Source organism: Zonotrichia albicollis, chromosome 9, assembly GCF_047830755.1.
Source record: "Zonotrichia albicollis isolate bZonAlb1 chromosome 9, bZonAlb1.hap1, whole genome shotgun sequence".
Lineage (NCBI taxonomy): Eukaryota > Metazoa > Chordata > Aves > Passeriformes > Passerellidae > Zonotrichia > Zonotrichia albicollis.
Window position 1 is genome coordinate 25221553 of NC_133827.1, and position 23702 is coordinate 25245254.

At 44.3% G+C, this 23702-nt stretch overlaps 1 protein-coding gene across 4 annotated transcripts in view; it reads left to right on the forward strand.

Moving 5' to 3' along the window:
• Window positions 1–19997: 19997 nt before the first annotated feature.
• Window positions 19998–23702, forward strand: part of ACSL3 (acyl-CoA synthetase long chain family member 3) — a 49862-nt gene continuing 46157 nt past the window's right edge. For 2 of the 4 annotated variants that reach the window (XM_074547049.1, XM_074547052.1), the window contains exon 1: window positions 20073–20217. The gene's annotated coding sequence lies outside the window, so the exon portion shown is untranslated. Of the gene's footprint in view, window positions 20218–20322; window positions 20473–23702 lie in introns of those variants that run through there. The other 2 variants (XM_074547050.1, XM_074547051.1) reach the window with 2 other exon arrangements.

Consider the following 23702-nt stretch of genomic DNA (forward strand, 5'->3'; position numbering starts at 1 on the left):
GAATTCAGGTACTGGAATTCACTGCTGTTGGATCCTGGCTGAACTCGAGGGGTCACATTAGCCTGGCTGTCAGGCTGTGCTCACATCACACTGAGAAACCTGGGTGGATTGCTTGCTGCAGGTTCCTGAGGAGAACCTGAAGGTGGGGTTCCAAAGGGTCTGAGGGAGAGGTGACTCACAGCAAGGGTGGGCTGGGCTTGAAGAAAGGTTTGAATTTTAAGTGAAAGTTGCAGGGAGTTCAAATCTTAGTAACAGTACCCTAGAACAGAAGGCTCTCCTTCACTCTAGCAACTGGGGAGCTAAGCAGCTGTTTGGAGTAAAAAATGGATTACATTTGTCTGTTGGGAAGAGGAAAACCACCCACCTGACAACAGTGATGTATTTAATAGGATTTGATTGTTTGTTTTTTTTTGAAGTACAGCAGCTTAATGCAACACTAACAGCTGTAGTGACAGCTATCAATTCCAAAGACTGGCAAAGGCTAATTGTATTTTGTTACTAGCTAAATGCTTTTTAATATGGAATGATGCCACCTTGCATCTCAGAAGAGTATAAAGAGAAAAAATGGGTTAAAAGTGGCCTTGGATTGTTTTGAAGTAGCCCCATTATGTGTAAATGTGCACATGTGTAAATTGGAGGTGAGTCATGGTTCATCAATGGATCAACATCACATCCTGGTTTTGCTGAAATACAAAAAAAGAAGCAAGTTATACCTGTAAAGCAAGAAATGCAGAAAAACAAGGAACGGAGAGGAACTGGACATTCATGCTTCCCAAGGTGCTGCAGCAACACCCATCGCATTGCTTGTGATAGGTGAGTGATGTTCCCTCCTCAGCCAGGTGGTGGGTTCTGAAGGCAGCTGGGTGGCCTGAGGGATGGAGATGGTGTTTCACCTGAGGGTTCTTAGGGTTAGTATCAATTCATGTCAGCTGACTGCTCAAGCAGTGCCTACAGTGCAGATCCCAAAATTCCCTTGTATTTTCCCAGTTTAATAGACAGAATAGAGCTGCAGAAAAGGATGAGGAAAAAAGATGAAATAGATTTTCTTAATATAGTCATATGCTGAGGAATACGCCCACTTAAAAAAGTAAGGTAAGAACCATAGATGAGGAACCATATCCTTTATGGTTGCTTTTCATACCCTAACATTGAGTTTTACAAATAGCACAAGCTTGAGAAAAGCCTTTTCCAGTGCAAAGAGGAAGAGACTCCCTTAAAGCATTCTGGGATCAAGAAATACTTGTTACCTTATTTGGTTGTCATCTAGCCTGGATCCCTTTGCATCTTGGACAGTAATTACAACTAAAACTGTTGGCCAGCTGTCACCTGTTTGTCCAATAAATTTTCAGTTAAATTTCCCACTGGAACAAATGGAGCCCCATTGCTTTTTGGAATGGCTAAGATGAAATTTAATGAACAGACGAAGAGCCTGTCACATTGGCTGTGACTTTTCCTTGAGCTTTCCTTGGCTAACATGAATCAGCAGCAGGCTCATCTTTTCCTTCTGCAGCCAGCAGGCAGTATTTAATCCTGGGGAATAGGCGTGTTACCTGGAAATCAGCATTCTCTTATTTACAGAACAGAAACTGTCCTCTAGAGAGGAATTACAGTGATTTCCAAGGGAAATCGTTTAGGACTAAATCTTACGTGCAATAATATGGGTATGTAAGTGCTTGAAAACACACTGAGGTGTAGGTTAGAATGGAAGCCAGGTGATGGATTTGTTGCTAAAATTTATGCTGTTTCTCATTTCAGTGGTGCTTCTGGTAAGTGACACAGAATTGACTTTTAAAGTTTCAAAAACCTTGGGCTGCGCGGGGCGGAGCGGAGCTGCGCGGCCCGGGCGCGGGGAGCTCGGTGGCCGCCTGGTGGCGCCGTCGCGCCGCGGCCCGCGAGGGGAGGGCCCCGCGAGGGGAGCCGGGCCCGGGATGCTGAGAGCGGCTGGTGCTCGGCCCCAGGGGGCGGGAGGCGGATGGTGCCATGCTCCGTCCCTGGATATCAGGATTTAGGCACACGCTAACGCGGAGGGACGAAGTCGTGCCCGACAGTGCGCGGCTTCACAGCGCTTCCCTGCGTCCCTCCGTCCCGAGCAGGAAGGGGAGGCGGGGGGATGAGAGGGGACAGCGGAGGAAGGGAGCTCTTCCTCCTCCTCTTCCTGCTCCTCCTGCCGGAGCTGCGGCGCTGGGGCTTGCTCGGGCTCCGCGGAGCCAAAGCAGGCTCTGCCTCCGGTGTTCCCTGCTTGGAAGGCGCTACTGCTCGGATGCCTTTATTCCCTGCCTGCTTTCCTTCTGATTCTGTGTCTCACCTGAAAAATATTCTGTCTGCCTATGACTTTATAGCCTGATTTTAATTCCTGAGCCTGGGAGAAGGAAGGAATGCACAGGAAAAGTAACACAACCATTGCTGTTCTGGAAGCCTCTGAAATATGTGACTGCTTTTTGATCTTCAACAAAAAGAAAAAAAAAGTCTATGAAAGAAATTTTTATCTTTTAGTCCCTCATCTTTTTTGCTTGCAAAATCTAATTTTTCAAAATACAAATTACGTAGATTTCTAATATAAACAAAGGATTGATGTAATTTAAACTTGATTATTCTCCTTTAAAAACAATAATTAAATTTTACTGCATCTGTAAGTCATGTGGAATAAGAAGGGCTTTTGAATGAAGTTTAGTGTCCCGTGCCCTGACTCTCAGCCAGTGGCAGACCACTTTACCACATATTCTGTCATTATTACTTCCATCAGTCAAAGTTTCATCAGCCATGAATCAGAAAGAGAAAAATCTCTAATTTGACTGTAAAACCTGCTGAGGTGGAAAATAATTGCTTAACTGTCATATAAAGCATGGGTTGAGAAATGGATGTTTGTGTTACCAAAGGTGTCAGGTGAAATGCTGTACTCCTGGCTACCTCTTACAAATCAAGACTACCCATATTATTTCACTCTTTAGAACAGAACAGAACAGGAAAAGCTGAAATCCTGAAATACAACATGCCATTAATTGTTGGGATGAGCCATCAGAACACAGAGTATTTGCACTCTTTCAGGGAATAAACAGGGCCTATATAAACACACCTTGCTGCCAAAGGGCATTTCACCTGAGTAATGGCTGTAAATTAATCTTGTTAGATTTGACTCAAGTGGAGAGAAGTGCAGGTTCCCAGGAAGGTCTCCCTCCACCTTTCCATCTCCTGCCTGGAAGGACAACAGGCCTTTCAAACTGGATGGTTTTCTTGGTGTTCATTTTAAAGGAAACATGTATTAGGATTTTTTGTTTGATATGTAAGTAGGGTCTGGTGGCTTGAGTTCACCATGGCTCATGTCTTGATGCAAGGATGTCTTCTGTGCATCTGTCTGCTGGAACTTAAAATATTTCATCAAGGTGCAGAAGTGGGGCATGGGGTCAAAGCTGACAATTTCCTCTTGAAATGAGGGGGGTGATACCTTTTCTAAACTTGCCTGGTTTTCATGCCCAGCTTTGTGCCCAAATCGTCCATTCTACAGCAACTGGGGAGAAGCACAAGAGATTTCTGTTCCCAGCACTGGTCAGCATCTCCTCAGCATCAGCATCTCCTCTGGTTTCCCTGTGGAAGGGCCAGCCCTGTTACATCAACTGCTCTCCCTGCAGTAGCTGACAGCATTAATCTGCATTAGGTGGGATTAAACGGGCGCAGTAATTAACTTGCATAAGCTCTTTAGCAACTTTCGGCCTTTGAATCGCAGCCTGTCCTGTATATGTGGTGTGGGGCTCTGTAGGCTGGGCACGGCATGGGGAGAAGCAAAGGAAGATGAAATTTCAGCTGGAAAGAGTGAGCAGGAGAGAGGAAGCACACAGGATCACAATGAAATAGTGTTGTCATTTTTTCAGGAGTCAAGGTGTGCTGAAAATCATAGAGGTGTTGAAAAGGCAGGATGGGCACTGGAATCCACAGCTCTCACTGAACCCACACAACTATGGGAGCAATATCTCTGTTTCTAGTCCTATGTTGTCTTATTCCTATGTGAGAAGTGAAGCTGTACCTAGGAATTTATTCCTTCAGTTTTATAGTTTTTACTCATCAGGAATCCTACCTTTAATCCTACCTAATTCTTACTGTTATGCTTGGGAGATTCAGTGCAAATGTGCAACTCTAAGCTGAACCAAAATGTAGATATATCCATAATCTCCACTGTCCTTGAGTGCTGGATTCTGGTCAGTGGCCAAGTGTCTGTTGACTTTAAGGCATCCATCCCAAGAAGCACTATAGAAATATGTCAAAAGCAATGTGCCTTTTTTTTTTAAAATATATCTGATGCAGCCAGTTCAGATCTGCTTTGAATCAGAGAAACAGCAGGGAAGGCTGAAATGTACTGGCCTGTAGCAACTTCTCTTTCTTTGAAACATATGGTGCCAGGGGAAAGGTCTCAAAATCAGCAGGAAAACTTGAGATTTCACTTTCCCACTATACAGTGTCTTATCCTGGGTCTTGTGTGGAGCTTGTTTTACTTTTACATGAGACAGAAGTGAGGAGTCACCAGCAGGTCAGCTGAAATTTCTGCACCTTGAGGAAAAAGGGTTGATCCAGTCTGACTCAAAGATCATGAGGGTTTCTTGTTTGACTTGCAGACTCAGGGTCCTCCTGCAAACCTCACAGGGTTGAGTTCCCAAGACCTTTTTGCCTTTCTGGGTGTGTTGTCTTCAGACATTTCAGAGCAAGCACTGCAAATTTTCTCATCACCCAAACAGTTCCATAGCAGTGCAGATGCCTTAAGAACTATTGAGAAATGTGCACTGCTGATGTAAACAGAACCCTTAGGTATGATGGACCTCAGAGCAGTGTCACAAACCCTGGGGGCATGAAGCACACCAGAGAGGCATGCAGACTTGAAAACCTGTAGTGCCCTTGGGAGAAGTTACTACCAAGGAATAATCAGCTCAAGAGGATTCCACTTACAGGTGCTGATGGTGCAACAATTTGCCTGAAGCATGTGAAAGCAAATACAAGAGGGAAAATTGTCCTCAGCCCTTTTAACCTGCTAACAGTAGGTCTGGCCCAGTAGTCTAGACATGGTCTAAAAGTCAGGACAGTGGGTTGGCAAACAGGGAACAGGTTGGCAAAGGACTAACCATTTTGTAATAAACAAATCAGAGTTCATTAACTGATTGCCTTGGGATTGGGAATGGACCCTCATCCTCTGTACCTGGGTTAAATTCTATGGCACAGCATGATTTCTGCTTCCCAGGTAGCTACTGCTGCAAAGGGCTGGAAGTTTATAGCCAGATCCCAAATCCTGTTGGCACTCACTGGCAGGAAGGGCTGTGCCACGGCTTCATCCCCCAGGGCACCTGGAGCCCCACTTCTGACAACAGTCTGTACAAACACTGGTGTAAAAACTAGAAGAGAATAAGGTATTTCTGAATTTGCTTGTCTCTCAAAATCCAGCGCTGAAACCCTGACCCTCGCTGCAGGGCAGCAGCCCTACCTGGAATATCTTGAGAAACTCATTCCCCTCTGAAGAAAACCACTCCTGGGTGTGAAGTGTTCTGATTCTTATCTCAGTCTGAGCATGCTGTCAGTGGAGGTAAAACTAGTAAGTGATACTATCATCAGCTTGGATCTTCTTTTCTGAGTGCTGAAATTTACTTTCATAGAAGGGAGAGCTCCTAGATTCCTCTTTTAGACAATAATTTTTGTTTTAAAATCTGGCATAAACTCAATATATGCTCTATTCTACAAGAAATGGAAAAATTAAGTGGATACATTAATTACATTAGTAAAATAAAATAGTACAAGAAAATGATCCCCACTTAAAAGAACAAAACCAAAAGTATGAAAGTAATAACATGAAATGACTTTGAAGTTTAACTAATTGTTTTGTAACTGGAGTACTAAACCCCATGTCTTGTTTCTACAAGAATTTCTTTACCTGATTTTGTTTGATGATAGCCTGGCCCTCTGAACTTTTGGGAAAAAACTTAACTGGTTTGGATACCTGCATGGAAATTACCAGTTCTAAAACTGTTTATTACACTATCTGGCTTAAGTCCTTCATGGTGGTAGCTGAATAATAACAATGACCTGCTTGATATTTGTATGGCATTATTAGAGATTTGGCTAACATACATGATGTATCCTTTTCAGTATTGGAAGGATATATATTTTAATATTGCTCGACTGTATTGCTGTTTGTTGTCTAGGATTTCACAGTGCAGGTGTGTAAGAGCTAGAAAATACAGAGAAAAGCATGAAATTGATCCTTTCCTGGTGAAATTGCTAATCACATGCTATTACAGTTTTTACACAGTTTCATCAAAAACATCTGATATTGCTTCCGATGAAGATTCATATTGCAGGACCCCTGTGACCCTTCCCGATATAAATACAACAATTTGTGGAAGGGTGTCCTTTTAACTGTGTGCTGAGATTTAAGGTGCCCCTCAAAGGCCATCTTGGGTATGATGTTTTCTGCTTCATTCACAATTCCTGCTCAGCCTGCTGCCACTTCTGACAGGAGGGCTGCTCTACCCTGTGGTGGTTCAGGGTCAGGCACAGCCTCCCCAGCCCGGCCTGCCTTACCAAGGCCTCTGGATTGCCCTGCCATGTGCTGTCCCACCGGAGTCACTGTGCTCCCCGTCACAGGGCCGAGTGGGACTGGGGCAGAGCCGGGCACTGACAGCAATGGGAAGTGGTCTCAGTGGGCTCTGCAGACTGGCTGGCTTTACTTAATCTGGGAGAAGGCAGAACCAGCTGTCATTGGGCAGTGCCGAGGGACATCTGTGCTTTAATCACTTGCATTAAAAAAATATATGAAAATTAATTGGAGTATTAGTGTTCAACTGGCCCCAGCTGTGGCTCCTGGGCTCCACTGTGGCCACCTGCTGGCTTGTCCCCTCTCCAGCCCTGGCTGCAAAGGAGGATTTGATTCCTTCTCTGCTTTAAGCTATACCCTTGATTGCACATGAAAACTGCACCCTTGGCCACTGTCCAGAGTTGTAACCTTGTTGCCAGAATTTGTTAAAAAGCCCCAGCCGGTTCTTTGTATCACTTAATCTTTTCTCTGATCATGAGCGGTACAGAGGTGCCTTTGTAATGCACCAGCGCTGTTTGATATGATGCCAGTGCTGCTATGGGCTTTCGTTATTACTCGGGATGACTTTCAATTAAATTTTCAACAGAAAAAAAATAGCTTTTTATTATGTGTTCACTGGCAATATATTTGAATTTATCAGGTATTGAAATAAACAGTATTGTTTAAAAAACAGTCCGAGCTTAGGTAAAACACGATTTCTCTACAGCAGTCAGCTACATCTCCTATTTCAATAATTTATGAACATTTGAAATACACAGAATTAGAACATAATTCCCAGGTCCAGTTAATGTTTGAAAAGGGATGTATAGCCACCCTAATTTTAGATTAGGGGATTGCAGCAAATGAGCTACAATGGATGGGAGATACAAAAAGTTAATTAATGAGTAAATAAGTAGTTCTACATGCATGTGTGTGCATATATCTAATAAAATGGCAGAACCCTCTGTAGCTGATTACCACTCCTAATAGCTCTTACAAATTTTGAATGGTGCTTTTCCTATCTTAGGTTCTCTTAATTCTCTCATGAAGCACTTAAGTCTAATTTACTGGAGTATAAAGCAATTTGAGGGCTGTGATTGCTCTACAATAGCTCAGATCAAATTAATACTGAAAGCAGGGTTTTTCATTTAAATTGTGCATTAGTTCCATCAGCACTCTCATCATCAGTCCCAGGCTTGATACATTTTTTCATATGAAGTGCATATCTGGATTCTCAAAACTATTGCACTTAGTACAGCAAAATTGATAACATTAAATGGAGCATTTTAAAATGTATATATACACAAAATTCACCTGGATTTCTGTTCTACTCAGATAACCCAAACATTTCCTGATTTATCAGTAATTTCAAACAAATGTTTGCAACAGAAGAAATAGGCATGAAGACCTGGAAAAGGGGTCTGACAGAGGTTTTCTGATTTTAAGTTTGAAGAATACACACCTGAAATCTGACTTCACACCTGAAACCCATGTGTAGTTAGGTGACCTGATGCCATGATTTCAGCTGCTTTCAAATGATCCCCCCCCTAAAAGCAAGCGAATGAGGACTGAACAAATGGATTCAGTGTGACTGATTTTGGCTTTAATCACCTGTGGTGTAAGGTAATGACACTGTTGGGCTGTGACAGCAGTGTGCTGGTATCCTCACTGCTCACCTGCTGCTCATGCCTCTGCCCCAGGGAGGAAACTCCATTTTGTTTATTCCCTGAGCTGAATCATTCCACAAGTCTGGCTGGGGAGGCAGCCGTAGCCAGAGGAGCTGGGAGGGCTGAGCAGAGCCGAGGGCACAGCAGCTGGCTGGGGGCTCTCAGGAGCCCCACACGCTGCAGGAGAAGCAGACGCTGGTGGAGCTGAGCCTCAGATGTGGGCCAGGAATGCTGCAAGCAAGCTGAGGAGCAGCGTCATGGATCTCAGCAGGACAGGAGAGCCACCCCTGGATCTGCAGCCACTCAGCTCCAGAGGTATTTGGATATAGAGTGAAGTCCTTATCCAAGAGATGTTAGAAGAGGTGCTCTGACTTGGGGCAGGGGGGTTGCTCATGCTGGGTTTAATGCTGGGAAAAGCAGTGCCTGGCTTCACTCTGGAGCTGGCCATCACTGCCCAGGGGTATCTCTAATGTCTGTCAGCACCTGGCTGCTGCTTAGCCCTACAGCCCAGAAAGAGGTTTTCTGAGCTAGGTCTGGAAACCTAGAAAGGTGCTGGGATTTTTTTTGTTAGTAAATACAGTGTGTCTTTCTGTTTTGGTATGTAATCTTTTTATCTAGTGGGCAATAATATTGCATAGGGACCTAGCAATAAATTAAAGAAACCTAACCTCATAAAACAGTTTCACAGGAAAAAACCTCACAGATGTGCTAAGAGCATTTTTGGCTTGTTTTTCTTATTGCAAGCCCCTTCATGTTTCTAAGACCTTGTCTGCAATGGGCTTTTAGTCTCTGCTTGCATTATGGCAGTGATGCAGACTGCTGATGTAGATGTGCTGCCACCAAATTTGCTGGCTGGAGCAGCAAATCCCCAGAGTATGGAGGGAAGAAGGAGCATGCATGGGGCAGGCTGTGAAGTGCAGAGTCCAGTGGTAGCTTCTGGTGGTGTGTTGGTTTAATTTTGCTCAGGAGATGAGTAAGACAGAAGGCAAAGAACCACCACTGTGGCATGGTGGTGCCAGGCAGGTGGTACAAGTACAAGAAATGGTGCAGTCACCTGCCCTCCCACAGGCAGGGATGTCAGGCACTGGCATGCAGGGAAGTGTCTGAAATGAGGCTGCTGTGCCTCTGCTGAAGCAAACAGGCACACAGAGCATGTCAGCCTCCCAGGTGTTTACCCACATACCTCTGGCCAGGCTGTGAATTCTTCAGTTCAGCAGCAGCCAACACCCACTGAAGGCAAGAGCAGTCTGGCTCAAGTGAGAGGGATGTGATTTTTGCCTTTCAGTTACCAAGTATTGCATCTAATTGAACCTGCAGGGGAGAAAGGCTGATCTTAAGCTGATAATTCCTTGTTTAGATGTGACTTAAAATAACTGGCTTTGGGGAGCAGCAGTGCCTCCACTGATCCCAGTGAGAACTGTCATCCTGCCAACACTGGCTGCAGGTCCCAGAATTACCACTGCCAATGACTTTAAAGGCCCTCTGTCCTGTGTTCCTCATCACACACCAAGGGACTGAGTGAAAACCAAGAGCAAGAGCTGCTCAGGGCCACCAAGCCCTGAAGAAGCTGGCTCACTTTTAACTCCCTCCTTGTCTCATTTGAGCAGGAGCTGCCAGCCACCTCCTGGCCAGGCTAAGGGGCCTGGAATGCAGCTGAGGAGAGGTGATCACCATCCTGTCATGTAGAGAGGCTGTTACCACAAGTAGTGCTGACAAAACAGGACATGCATGCATGAACTTCCCAATTTTTATATAGATATCTGACTTTCTGTGAATAACTTGTCAGTTCAGGACATCCATAACTAGCTTGTACTGCCACATTTTAAAATTTTAGCTCATGATAGCAAAATAAAAGCATGTAGGGGGAGGTGTCACTAAAAGCAAATGATGAATCCTGGCACTGTCAGCATTTTGGATGATGTGAACACATTTCCATGCACTCAAGAGCCTGTGATCTGTATCCTTGTTACTCATCATCACGTATCCAACCATAACTATGTTTTCTGTTACATGGCAGCAGAAGTATGCACATTGTTTTTCAAGTATGAAAAGGCCTTTTCCTGGTGACTGGAGTCCCACATGGTAATTTTCCTGCTGCTAGACTTTGATCCTAGTCTAGCACAACTGCTGTGAGATCAAGGGCTGTGTTCCTCTTAGCACAACAAGCACTGGGGACATGGAGAGCGGGGTTATGGCAGCTGAGTTGTGTGATGATGTGAGTTACAGCCTGCTCCAGAAAAAGTTGTACTTGATGTCTACAGCTCTTGCAGAAAGGGAAAAGCCAGAGCTGTCAGGGACCCAAATATTTAATTCAACAGGAGGATTACCCATGTTTTGTCCTGCCCATCCCCAGTGCCAGTTTTGTTGAGCTCTTGCTGAAATACAATATCTTCTTGGAATACCAGTGCCAGTTCTCCTGCCTGCATTTCCAGCTGGCCACAGCTGGCACCCTGCAGCTGGCACCTCAAACATGACTTTTTTGGGACTTAGGTTAGCCAGTCCCCTATATATAGATAGCCATAGCATATATATATATATATATATGTCCTAAATCAAGAACTGGCTTCTGTAGGCAATAAGTGTCTCTTGAAAGCCCCACTGCAAGCCTCAATCTAAAAAAAACCAAAAATCTTTACTTGCACTACAGAAAAAATTGAAAAATGTTAATAACAATCTAAGAATCATCCTTCTGGATTCAAAGACTGCCACAATTTCAGACTTTGTTTATAGGAACACCAATGTCTTATCTGCTGGAATTTTTTTAGGTGAAGATTAGTTTTTCTTTTGTACTTGTCTCTGGCAGATGAAACATAGGAAAACTGTATGCTTCCCCAAGACAGACTGTGAGGGCTAGAAGAGCTTTGGGAGTGGTGTCTTTAGGAGGTTGGGAGATAATTTGATTCCTTAAAATTGAAAGTGGCTGTTTAGTATTCCTCTAGGCAAAAGACATTACTAAATATAATATCAAACTATTAAATATGAGTGATGGGGTGTAGATCTGTTCCATACAGCATGATCGTGTTTGCAGCATTTTACCAATTAATTTCTAAGATCAAACTGCAAGCTGGATTTTTTCCCACTTAAAAAATGACTGCTCCTTTCATGGTGTAATGACTGTGATGTTGGTTGATTGTTACCTTCAGTGCTGGGTACTGAGGAGGGGATGGATGTAGTGATAAAGAAATATAAAAAGCTTCATGAATTAGCATTGCAAGCTGTTAAGTATAGAAATAAAGATAGAAGTGTTAAACATCTTCTTTCCAGAGGTTTTGCCCTTTCAGATAGTCAGAGGAAAGTTAACATTGCTATAAAATCTGCTATCCCTTGCACAAGTCAAATAAGGAAGTAGTAAGGAGAGTTGAAAGCATTTTAAAGTAAGTTTCTTAATAAATACTAGCTCTTAACGGTTTGTACCATGTTTTGTTTGCCTCAGATAGAACAAAGCAAATAACACCTACTGGCAGTTTCTTCTGGCTGATCCTGTCCTGAAGGTGTCCAGATTTCACACACTGATTTGTAATTCCACAATCTACTTTCAGCAGCAACACTCATTATTCACCACTACCTTTATATCACAGTAATTGCAGTGTCAGCTGAGTAGTCTACTTGTCTATTGTAGACTTAATATCTTGAAAAAAATTTGCTCTAATATATTCTAAGAATACTGGACAATGAACTGGCCCCATAGTTAGTAGGCATTTCTGACACATCCACATAATACAAACCTATTGCCTTATTCTTTCAACATAACAGATGAAACAGAACTTTAACTGTATAATGACTCAATATTTATCAGACCTGAGATTTTACATCCATACATCTTTGCAAATAATTAACAAGACTTTTATTTGGGTGTTCAGAAAATATCATTAATTTCTGCTTGTTTACATAAGAAGCAATTATTGCCAAGCCCTCCCCTGGTGAACAGGAATACCTTACTTCAAGCAAAAGCAATGCTGCTGCTGTGCTAACATCCTATTCTGGAAGAGAAGGGAGCTGACTCAGGGCATGCAGTCCAGCCCTCAGAGCTGTCTTCCAGGAGCAAAACAGGTTATGTGAGATTATGACCTTGGTGAGCTGTGCTAATGACTGTGATTTAGAATTCCAAGCTTTTGTCTCAAGTAGAGAATTAGATGAGACAAAATGCCTTTAAAGCAACCCAAATTGCACTAAGCAAAGTGCAGATACAATTTTAAAAATTTACCGTGAGTAACTGGGTGATCTCCAGCTAAAGGATGCTCAGTTTTCCCCGAGCTGGTGTGTGTGGGATCTCACAGAATGTGTGTTTGCAGGAGGTCCCTTGAGTTCCTGTGCTCTGGGGGTGCTGGCTGACAGCACAGGAGCACAGCGCTCACAGCCCACACCCACTACTGAGCACGCTGGCCCAGGAACTGCCCTGGCTGGCAAACACCAGCCCCAAGAGTATTTTGTGAGGGATTTGTTGTTTAGAGGAGAAATTCATGTTCCTTGTGTTCCTGCCAAAGGTAACAGCTATTTAGATTGGTGTTAGAACTTCTTGGCGTGAGCTGTCTCCAGAAAGGTCCAGCATCAGCATCAGGAGCAAACACTGCTTGTGCTCAAGCTGGACCACATTCAGAATAAAAGACTTCTTTGAATTGTGGTGTTCTCCTGTGAATGTAGCAGGGTTTTGGTCTCATATGTGAAACATTAAGGAGATAGCCCTCAAAAAACATTCACAGCACATACAAAGCATTTGTTTTTTCCCATTTTTACACATTTCTGTATATTCTACATTCATTTCTTGGGAAAGTTCATGTCTTTGAAATGTCAGAGGAGTGAAGAGGTACAGAATGCATGTCTTCAGGGACACACATATGTTCCATTAGCTGAGAAGTGAACATTTTGCAGCACTGCAGATCATGGTCTGTGTGTTGTTTAGCAAGCATGGTTATAGTCTTCCTCACACATAAACTGTCTGCCTTAATCTTAATCCTTCAATCCTTAGACCTTTCCTGTGTCAGGTGAGGATGAATGCTCCATGTGCTCCCAGCCTAGTTTCCCTAAACCCAAACCACCCTATATCTGAACTCAGTGCTGGATCACTTTAATCAGCAAGGAGATCACACTGCCTTCACTTACTTATGCCTTCATAGATTTACTTCAGAATAATGCCAAGGTGTAGGAGGATTATAAAATCATACTTTCGTTATTGCACCTTCAGCTCAGAAATCCTGAATGAGACCTCATTCTTAAATCCTCCTACCTTTATCCTATGCATATTATTTTTTATTTTCTCTGTATTTTCTGATTGTACTTTTTACTGTGAGTTCTCAGTTCTATATGTTTCTAATGCTTTCTAATATGTTTTCATTGCATAGAATGGAATGTTAGTGTATGAAAGTATATTAGTACTCAATTTTAGATTTTTTTAAAATCAGTGATCCCTTTCTCTAGTATTTCAGTGGGATAGCCTTAAAATGTATTGAATTTTGTAAGTACTATTACTGAATTACTGAATTAGGCCATTACTTTATTTAACATACAATTATTTTCTTATACATATGAAACTTATCTGCTAGGGAAGCTCTGTTTCATAGTCTGTTGTTTCTGATACCAGATTTTGATTCACTAAGGAATTGTAATGAAGCAAAGGAGCATGTCCATCAGCCAAAACTTAAATGAGCCTCATTTTATCATTACTGAGGAGTGATTGGGAGAGTGAACGTTCCCTTAAACACTAGGTTGTGTGGACTGTCTGGTACAATCAGTAAGGAACACTGAAAATATAAAATTGAGCAGATCTGACATTCAGCTCAGCATTTCCTAGAAGAAACCATGGACATGTAAGCCCCTAAATAATCCCTGATTTAACACATGTACAAATGTCCTAAGTGAGGCTTTCAGGAAACAGCTCACTTTTTTCTCCACTCTGCTTGGCATGTCTGCTGCTCCACTCCTGCATGTGCTGCAGGGTCTCCAGAGTGCTCTGCAGAAGGGTGATGGGCAAATGGCACTAAAAAGAACAAGCCCCAAAGCATTGCCCAGCAGGGGACGAGCAGGAGACAGCCTGGCCCTGATCAGCTCAGCCTGCCAAATCAGACACCCCTGCTACAGCCCTGGGTGTTTGAATTCCCTAGTTAAGCTTACTGAAACTGGAATGGCTTTTTCCTTTCCATATCTCTGCCAGAAGAAAGGTGTTTCCTTCTTTATAAAACACACCGAAAGCCATTCTTTTCACACTTTTATGGAAGCATTGCTGTCCTGCACTACAAAGGAAATCCAAGTTTGTTCAGTGAACTTAAGTTTTGCTGACTAAATTTCAGGTGACTGATTTTTTATCCTAAAGTGAAATCAGATGCAACTATTAGGATGCAAGCAACCCCAAATTCAAAATCAGCTTTATGTATGAATCATAATGAAGTTTGAATAGTCATTCCATGAGTGTACTGACTAACAGCACCTTAGAGTCTGTGAGTCACAAAACATTAACAGTTGGTTTTTGCACAACAGATCTGGAACTTATTGCAATATCTTTCTTTTTATAGTTTTGGCTTTTACACACCCAGCTGTGAGGGGCAATTCCACCATGAATGGTTTGCATAGAAGACAGGATAATTGGAGGATGTTCTCCCACAACATGGCTTGGGTACATTTGGGCACCCACCTAAGCCATGGCATTTCTCAGGCTGCCAAAGATGTGGTAGTTTACCTCAATTTTCTCAAATAACCCCAAACATCCTTTCTTCACAAGAACCCAAATTTCAGCTTCTGTTTTGGAAAACCTTGGCCATATTTGTTTTCTGGTTGAAGCCTCAGACAGCAAAGTGGTTTTATTTTATGAAAACATTGTATAGTAGTTGACTAAACAAAGCCCATTGAATAAAAGCAAACTGTTGGAAGCCTTTGCAGCCTTCACCTGGTAGACCAGGAAAGCGCTCTTGGATTGTTTTGGCCACTCACTGTCATGTTACAGTTTATAATGTGCCATCTCTATCTGTAACAGAACTTGCTATCCATGTTTATTTATTCAGCATTTCAGAAGAAAGCAGATCTGTCCTGAGAAGGGGCTTTTCTCCACCCTTCTCAAATTCCAGGTGCACACAGGGTAATCCAGACAAACCTGCTGAGTCTTACTAGGGTGGTCTAAAAAGCAAAAGGGCTCAGTTCCAGTGCTGCTTGAATGAAGAAGCATTCAAACCTGTGCTGCAGCAAGCTGGGAGGGGTGGTGGTGGACTGGGCTGCAGCATGTCCAGTGCATCCATGGGCAAGCCCAGTCTGGGCAGCTGCTGGGGTACAGTGTGGAAGGCTCAGATATGGACTTAGGTCTGGGCTTGGATGTTTTTATGGTCTATTTGATGATTCAATTGTATTGTGAGATTCTTAGATACCACTGTCTTTGGAGCCTGTAGGGATGAATGTTTTTCTGCAGGTTTGAGACACCATTTGATGATTTGATCCCTCTTGGCTGCCTTTGACACTCAGCTCCACTGTAAGGTTTCACTGGCCTAGAAAATAACAGGCAGCTTTTGAGCAAGAAAGTTCAGGAGCAGAAATAAATTCTATTTTTAATCCTTCCCCTGATTTTCCGTGGGTGACACAGTTTCTCATGGCATGGCAGTTCCAGGGTGTGGCAGTGTTGCCGAGTGTGCCTTGCAGCCTGTTTTACAGATTTAACCCGTTTACATGCTTTCCCCTAATTAGAAATTTCAGGTTTGTGGGGTTATCCTACTATTAATATCTGAATGACACTCTGATTTATCACAGTGGGTTGGTAACAGAGCTGGAGGATGAAAAAATACAAGTCAGAAATTTAAAGAAGTACTTTAAGCATTAACAAAGCTGAGCCTGTGTCAAGTGGTGATAAATTTTCCACTATACCCTCAATCACCTTATTATTAATGTCATCAATCTCTCTGTGAAAAGTGGCTCTGGGCATGCCCATATGACCAAGTGTTCTACTAAATAATTAATCATTGGGGCATGCTGCCAGACTTTGCTGCTTTCCAATTTAATCTTAGCAACTTACTCATTTGTTTCTTTATTTGGAAAGAAAAAGCTTCACAGATAAAAATGAGTCAAATGTACTGATATGTACATGAGGACTATTTAGCATTGAAACCTCGTGTTGCTTGGTCTAGAAATGTTTTTCCATATTTTAAAGCAACACCCCAAAGTTTACAGCTGTGAGAATGATCACTTTAGGAACACAACAAGCTGACTTTGCTGCCAGAACCTGCATCCCAGCTGGCTCTACCTGCCCCTTCAGCAGTAGCTCAGACCTCTCTATGCTTAAAATGCCACACTAAGAGGATATCATATCTTTAGCTATAAATTATTACAACAGCAGTTTGAGTCTTTAAAAATGATCACGGATATGAATCTCTTTGTTGAACAGGTTATTGTTTGTAACTAAGGCAAAATAACTTCTAATCAAACTGTTTAAAAATGTTGTATCTTTAGTTACAATTTATTTAATTTAGACTAACACTGATACAAAGTTGTAGCATTCAATTATTTAATGAATCATGAAGACAGTTTTGTAATTTTAGTCATTCATTTTTTACAGTTTTGAAGGTACACACAGAAATATATTCTGTTGGGAGCATGAGCTTTGTCCCACTCAAGCCCCTCTTTAATGGTTTCTGTTATTTCACATAAGAACTCAGTTTGATTTTACTTTAAACACAGGTACTGTCCTGTACTCCTAAATTTTGTGTGCCTTCAAGGGTTTTTAGTTAAAAGCTCCCACATCTGTTATATCTGTGACACTGTTGGGTTTTCCCCCTCTAGCTTCTTCCCAAGAGTAGGTGGGCAGCAGCCTGTTCATGAAAGATCAACGCCAACTTCCACACACATTTACCCATTCACAGACTCTCCTCTTTCAATGCCTCGTGGTTTTGTTTTTATTAATTCCCCGTGGGTATTAGCTAGAATTGGCCAACTATAACATTGGCTTGCTGTTCTCTTTCCTGATGAGTCAGTTGACTGTACCTCCCAATCGGTATTTTCATAAGATCACTTGCAATCTTCCCTGCTATTTACCACTTGCTATTCATTCTCTCTTGTTGAACTAAACATATGGCAATGTTTTTTTCCCCTTGACTGCATGCCTGAAACTCTTTGAAAGGGAACGTGAGAATAGTTAATGAGCTTCTCCTTCTGGAAATCAAAAAGAACCAAGGCAAACAAGAATCTGTGAATACATGAATGTGGTTAGGAACAGCCATGCATGTTTTCCCAGGTACTCCTTCCCTGCCTGAATGCTCTTGGGTGATACAACTACTTCTTTCCTTTAATTGTGCTGTTGTGCCTTTTAAATGAAAATATAAATAAGCTACTATTCAATTTCCTATCATTATGCACAACTTGTGTAGGAAAGGCCACTGTCCCCCACAGTCACTAGTGTAGTGCCTTGTGCAGGTTAAACTTCCAATATTAAACATATGTTATTCCCTGATTTTATTGGTGACTCTTATGTGTACCATCTATCCTCACATTCTTTGGTTTCCCCATGGAATACTCAGCATGGGCTCATGTAAGAAAAGTGCCAAAGTAACACATGACACCAGTATCTTTCAAAGCCCTGCCCTGTAAAATGCACATTTAAGCAAAAGGTGTGGTAATATCACTGATATCATAAAAAGCTTTATTTCTACTGTATGTAAACATCAGGAATCCATGAAGAACCTTGTGAAACTACTGCATACATGTAGGAATCTTTAAACCAGCATGCTGTTGTTTGTGTATATAGGTATAATTTCTTAAGCCTTAGGTGTTTGTAAAGTTGAAATCGCTTTATCACTGTAGGCTGCAGTTATTGTTTCTCTTCTGATTCTGAGCTGAATCAGGAGCCATCAACTCCTCATTTACCCTGAGAACTGTTAGGGATACAGCCAATAGCTATGTCCATTTGGGATAAATACACAGTTACACAGTCAGTGTTTGGATTGCAAATGACTGAAAAGTTCAGGCAGACTTAAATTGATGCACCCTGTAATAAAGGTGAGGCTGAAATACAAAGTTTACAACAAATCTGTATTTGAAGTTAAAGTTTATTTGAAAACTCCTTCTGATAAAACTTGATAGTATTGAGATCTTGTAGTTTAATAAGGATAATATTTAATTTCAAGTTACAGATTCCAAGCATTTCTAAAAGTGAGGCTTTTGACAAGGTGTTTTATGGCTCAGTTGCTGGTGCTAACCCAGAAATAAATAAGAGCAGAGGGTCCAACATGAGATCTGATGCTGAGCAGACAAGCTCTGTGCTGTCCAGTGCTTTATCTCCTATCTTCCTTTACATCAACTCACTTTTGTAGTTTTATCCTGAACCTTCCTTGCCTTGGAAGAAATGTGAAAGATGGTGTAACACAAATCTAGGACTTTTCCCTGTGCTAATGTTCACAACGAATTTATTAACTTTACTCTGTCTCTACCAACATTAGTAAATCTTTTGGCAAATAACGCCTGAATTCCCTTCTGTTGCACAAATGTCTGCATTTTTCATCTTTGAAATCTGAGTTTATTCTCCTTCCATGTCTGCTTATCCTTTTTCATTTTTTTCCAGTGAGTGTGCAACTGTTTTAACTATGTCTCCACACTCCTATTCATAATTCAGGTAGCATCCCTTTTGCTCAAGCAGCTCATGACCTTTATAGCTCAGGTAACTTCTGTCGATAATGTTTTCAAACAGTCAGCAGCCATCTCCTGTGTTCCAGTTCTAAACACTTGGAAGTGTTTTTTCCAGTAACTGAGGTGACTGACTTAGTTGGTCTTTGGATTACAAGTATATAACCTGTTAATCTGCTTTTAGCAAGAGCCAAGACATTCGCTGCCACTCGAGTAACTCTGCAGATGGCTGGAGATGCAAACAGTGTTTCTGTGTCTGTGTGAGGGGCAGCAGGAACAGGACCCAGCCGGGGCGGTGGCAGCTGCACAGCTCATCCCTGGCTCACAGTAACTCACTGCTGGTGCCCGTGCTACGGCCGTGTCCCGGCTCATGCCTCTGCACTCCTGCTCTCCCCCTGCCATGTGCTGTGCCCTCACATCCCCGTGCTGCCGTGCCAGGGCCTGACCTGCCCCAGGCGAGCCAAACAAACCTCCCCTTGTGACAATGGTGGCTGTCACCGCCGCGGAGCCACCCCGGCACCGCAGGAACCGGAGCTGTCCCCTGGGCTTTGAAACCTTCTCCACATTCGTTGGGTTTGTTTCGCTTCTTTTTGGCAGGTGCTCGTTTGTTTTGTTTCGGTATTGTATTACACCGGTTAAATGAAAACCTCTAATTCTGAGGGAACATTTGCAGGGCCTGGATGAGTCAATATTGACAAAAGGTCCTCAGGAATTGTTAAAGAGGAGCCCAGCCTTGAGCAGCACCGACCAAAACCGTTCCAGGTGAGGCCAGTCTGGTCAGGGTGCATGTGCTGGATGTGCCATGACCGATCTCTCCCAGCAGAGATGCAGGCCAGGAACCCTGCACCAGCTGCCGCGGTGACTCGCTCCGGTAAAAACCTCAGAGCCGGCAAAGCCCGAACGGCGGCCTCAGGCCCCGCCGCGGCCCCGGCTCTTACAGCGACCCGCGCCGGGGGCTCCGGGGCACGCTCATGGCGCGGTCACTCGCTCTGACCGGGACACTTGGCAGAAGGCGTTCTTTAACCCCGCGCCCCGGCCAGGGCGGTCAGCGGCGGGCCCAGGGCCATGAGGAGGCTCCGTGAGGGGGATACCGGTACCGACACCGGTACCGGTACGGGCACGGGCCGCCCACCGCCGAACGACGCGCTGCTCCGCGGCCCCGCCCCTCGCCAGCCATTGGCCCCCGCCGCCGGCCCCGCCCCCCGGCGCGGTGACCTGTAGTAACCCCGTTCAGCGGGAGCCCGGCCCCGCGCGCCACTCGGCGCGGGCCAACCAGGAGGCGCCGTGGCGCATACGGAATGAGCGCGCGCGGCGGCGGCGGCGGGCGGCCCGGCCGCGGGTGAGCGCGGGCGCGCACTCGGAACGGGCGGTGCGCGGAGCGGGCGGTGCCGCCGCGGCGTGCCCGGGCCGGGGCCGGTGAGTGCGGGGCCGCGGGCCGGGGCGGGCTGCGGGGCCCTGCGTCTCTACGAGCGCTCCCGCCCGCCCGTGCGGGGCCCCGCCGGGCGTCCCGCCGCCTCCGCGGGGGCGAGTGCGGCGGCCATCCGGGCCGCGGGGGTGCTGAAGCCGCCCCGCGGGGCTGCCGCGGGCCCGGCTGCCGGCGGGGTGGGCGGCTGCGCACCGGCGTCGCCCCCGCGGGAGCGGCGCTCCGGATAATTAGCGAGATAATAGCCGGTAACACGCGCGGGTTCGCTCTCCGCTCTGCTTTGTGTTCGGGTTCCGGCGGCCGAGGCGGTGGCGGGAGCCCGGCGTGGGGCAGGTGCCCGGTGCCGTGTGCCGTGTCCCCGCCGCGGGCTCCGGGACCCACCGCGGCCCCGCCGTCCCGGCGAGCGGCTGGCGGTCGGTGGGCGCGGGAGGGCCGCGGGAGGAGCGGGCCGGGATTGCGGTCCCGGTTTCCCGGGGTTGATGCGGGGTTTAAGGCTGAGGTGCGTTCCCTTCCCGGACTCGCCCCGGAAGGATGGCACAGGAACACCTTTCGCTCGTAGGAGAGCAGCACGCCTTAAAATACTACTGCAGATAGTGCCATAAATAACATGAAGTTCAGTGTTTAAGACTCCTACAGAATCCCTAGGAAATGAGGAAACAGTAACCTCCAGAAAATGAGGGCTGTAACAGAGTAAAAATATTTGTAAGATAGTTTATGGTCACTACTTTTTTTTTACCTTACTGAAGAAACAAGCCTTCCCTCCCTCCCCCCAACATTTAATTATATACAGCAGCTGGTATGTAATCTTTTATTTGTTGTAAAGTATTACTGCATTTTGTTTGGGAGTATCAGATTGTATAGTTTAGCACTTTTTCTGGCCTGTGAAATGGGTTTGATACCACCAGACCTGAAATTCCTGTATTTGAGTAGCCTCAGTTTTCAAGTGTTGTTATCAGTACAGAATAAATGAAAAAGAGTAATACCAATGGTAAAAGATTTTGGTTACTTTAAAAAGTCTGTTAAGGGTAAGGGCAGTCATTTTTACTCAAAATACAAAAATTTGAGTTCACATGAAATTTGTTTGGTTTTTTTTTTTTTTGTCTTGTTATTGTTTTAAGCATCATGTAAAGAAAAACATAAACTGAAACCAACAGCTTTAATGTGATTTCTGACTGGTTAAATTCTTCTCTTGATACAGTCTTTCTCCAGAATGGATTGGCATCTCATTGTGCAAAAATTCACTGTGGCTTATGATTTTTACGTCCTGGGGCTAAAAAGCCAGAAGCATGAAATAGTAGATGTGTTATCAGGTCTTAACTGTGTCCTAAGAGGAAGGTAATCATCTGGGTGCATTCATATGACTTTGTATTAATTACTATCTGCAGCACTTCTCATACTATTTATTCTGTGTGCTTTAAAAAGTTAAGGGAAGACATTTTTAAGCTTGGGAAGAATTACCAGGAATGACCTGTAGATTTATGCCTCAGGAATGGCTGAAACCAAGCGTTGTGGCTTACAGACCTGTTTTTGTTTGTTGTTGTTTAGCACGTTTATTATTGTTGGTCCCTAGGAATGGGAGGTAGGTTCAGGTTTAATATTTGTTTGTTCAGTGTTGATGGCTGGCTGACAAACTTTATTCAGTCTGAGGTGAAAAGTTTGAAACTCATAGTGAAGTTAGTCTGTGATATGGATCTGGTTCCTCTTGGCTCACTGACTTAATTCCACAGTAGTCTCTTTGACCTGCTATAAGCTGGCACTTGGTTCTGAATGTTTGTGCTATCTTTAAATGTCCAATTCCACTCAAGTAAGGGTGCAGGTAGTAAATTCCAGCCTCAGTTTTATTCTTTATGTTTCACAGAGGTGGGATGTTTTGAGAGAGCTCTGGCTTACAGCTGTGGACAAGGGGTAGGCTCTCCATGCCTGTGCACCTGAGTGCTGTGAGTCTTTGATAAAAGCACTATTAATGGCCTAAAAAGAGGTGTGAGGACTGTGGTGTGTAGAATCTGGTTCCACTTTTCAGAAGTGTTTATGAGTGGTTCCCATCTTCCCTGCTCCATCTCTTTTGCTTGGGGAATCTTGAGTATGTAAGAACACTGAGTAGGGCTTGTTGAGCTGACTGTGCTGGTGTGAGTAATTTCTCGCTTCTGACACTTCTCAGAAACGAAGATGTGGTTTAGCCAGAAACCTCAGAAAATCAGAGTAGTGTTTATTGTAGAACTGTTAATCTCTGAAGAACTAGCGGAGTTGTCTTCATGTTGGACTTGGAGCATGGTGTGCTTTTGCTGAACTGGTGAGAATTTAAGCCACTGTTTTCCCCAGCCCCCATTCAGTGCTGATTGTAGAGCTTTTATTCTTCCTTTCTGTAGACCAGTGAATGGTTTGAGCCATTGAGTTGTACTAAAGACCCAATTTTTTTGAATGGATTGTCAAGACTTCTGGAACAAACATAGCACATGGCTCAGGACAAAATTCAAAAGAACTATGGATAAAGTGTTCTTGTTAAAGGAAATCCAGCTATGGATTAAATTTCCAGAAAGTAGCAGGAAGAACTGAGTCCTGAATTGTTTAGCAGTCTACATTTTCTTTTAAAATACTTGTTCCAGTGGGAGAGTAACTAAACCTGTCCTGACAGCCAACTGCTACTTGCTGCCATGGTGGCAAATCCAAAAAATCATGCAGTCTGATGCTGCAGTGTTACTGGACCTTAAAAACTAGGCTCAGGTGGCCTCAATTCCTCTGCAGGCCGTTTTCCCAGTCAATGGAGAATTCTAGGTGGTTCTGAAAAGCAATTCACAGAATTTACATAAGACACTGAGTGGGGAGCTGCCTGAAAGCCAGCTAATAAGAAATAGGAGGCAGAAGGATTTATGTGGAATTTAGGCCATCTGAATATGGCCCTAAGAGGCGACTTAGTCCTACTAAGTAAGGTGCATTAACACTAAGAGGACTTGGCTCCAGTTTCGATCCGTTTCATCTGCTGCCGATTACTAAGCAAATTTACCATTTAAGCAGCTCCTTAGGGGTGGCTGGGGGCTTCTGGCTCTGTCCCTGCCGGGAGTGACCCCTGCAGCAGCACAGCCTGTTCTGGGGCAGCCCAGCTGAGAGGGCTCGGGGGTCATGGTGGGCAGTGAGCTGGGCACAGCCAGTGGGTCAGGTGAGACAATTACCCCATTCCATTTGGCACTTGTTAGACCCTGTCCAGAATACAGCATCCGCTTGTGCTCCCCTCCCTGGGACGAGGGAAATGTCAATAAACTGGAGTGAGTTCAGGGGACAGCTGCCAAGACTGGCTGGAGTTGTGAGCTTTTGCTTTGTGAGGAGAAGTAGAGGAGCTGTGCCTGTTGTTGAGCCTGGAGAAGAAAAGGCTTGGGGGACCTTTCCAGCACCTCTGTGAAGGTTTTCAAGAGAGTGAAGCCAAGTTCTTCACAGTGGTGCATGGTGGGCAGATAAGAGACGGCAGGTGTGAGTTGAAGTCACA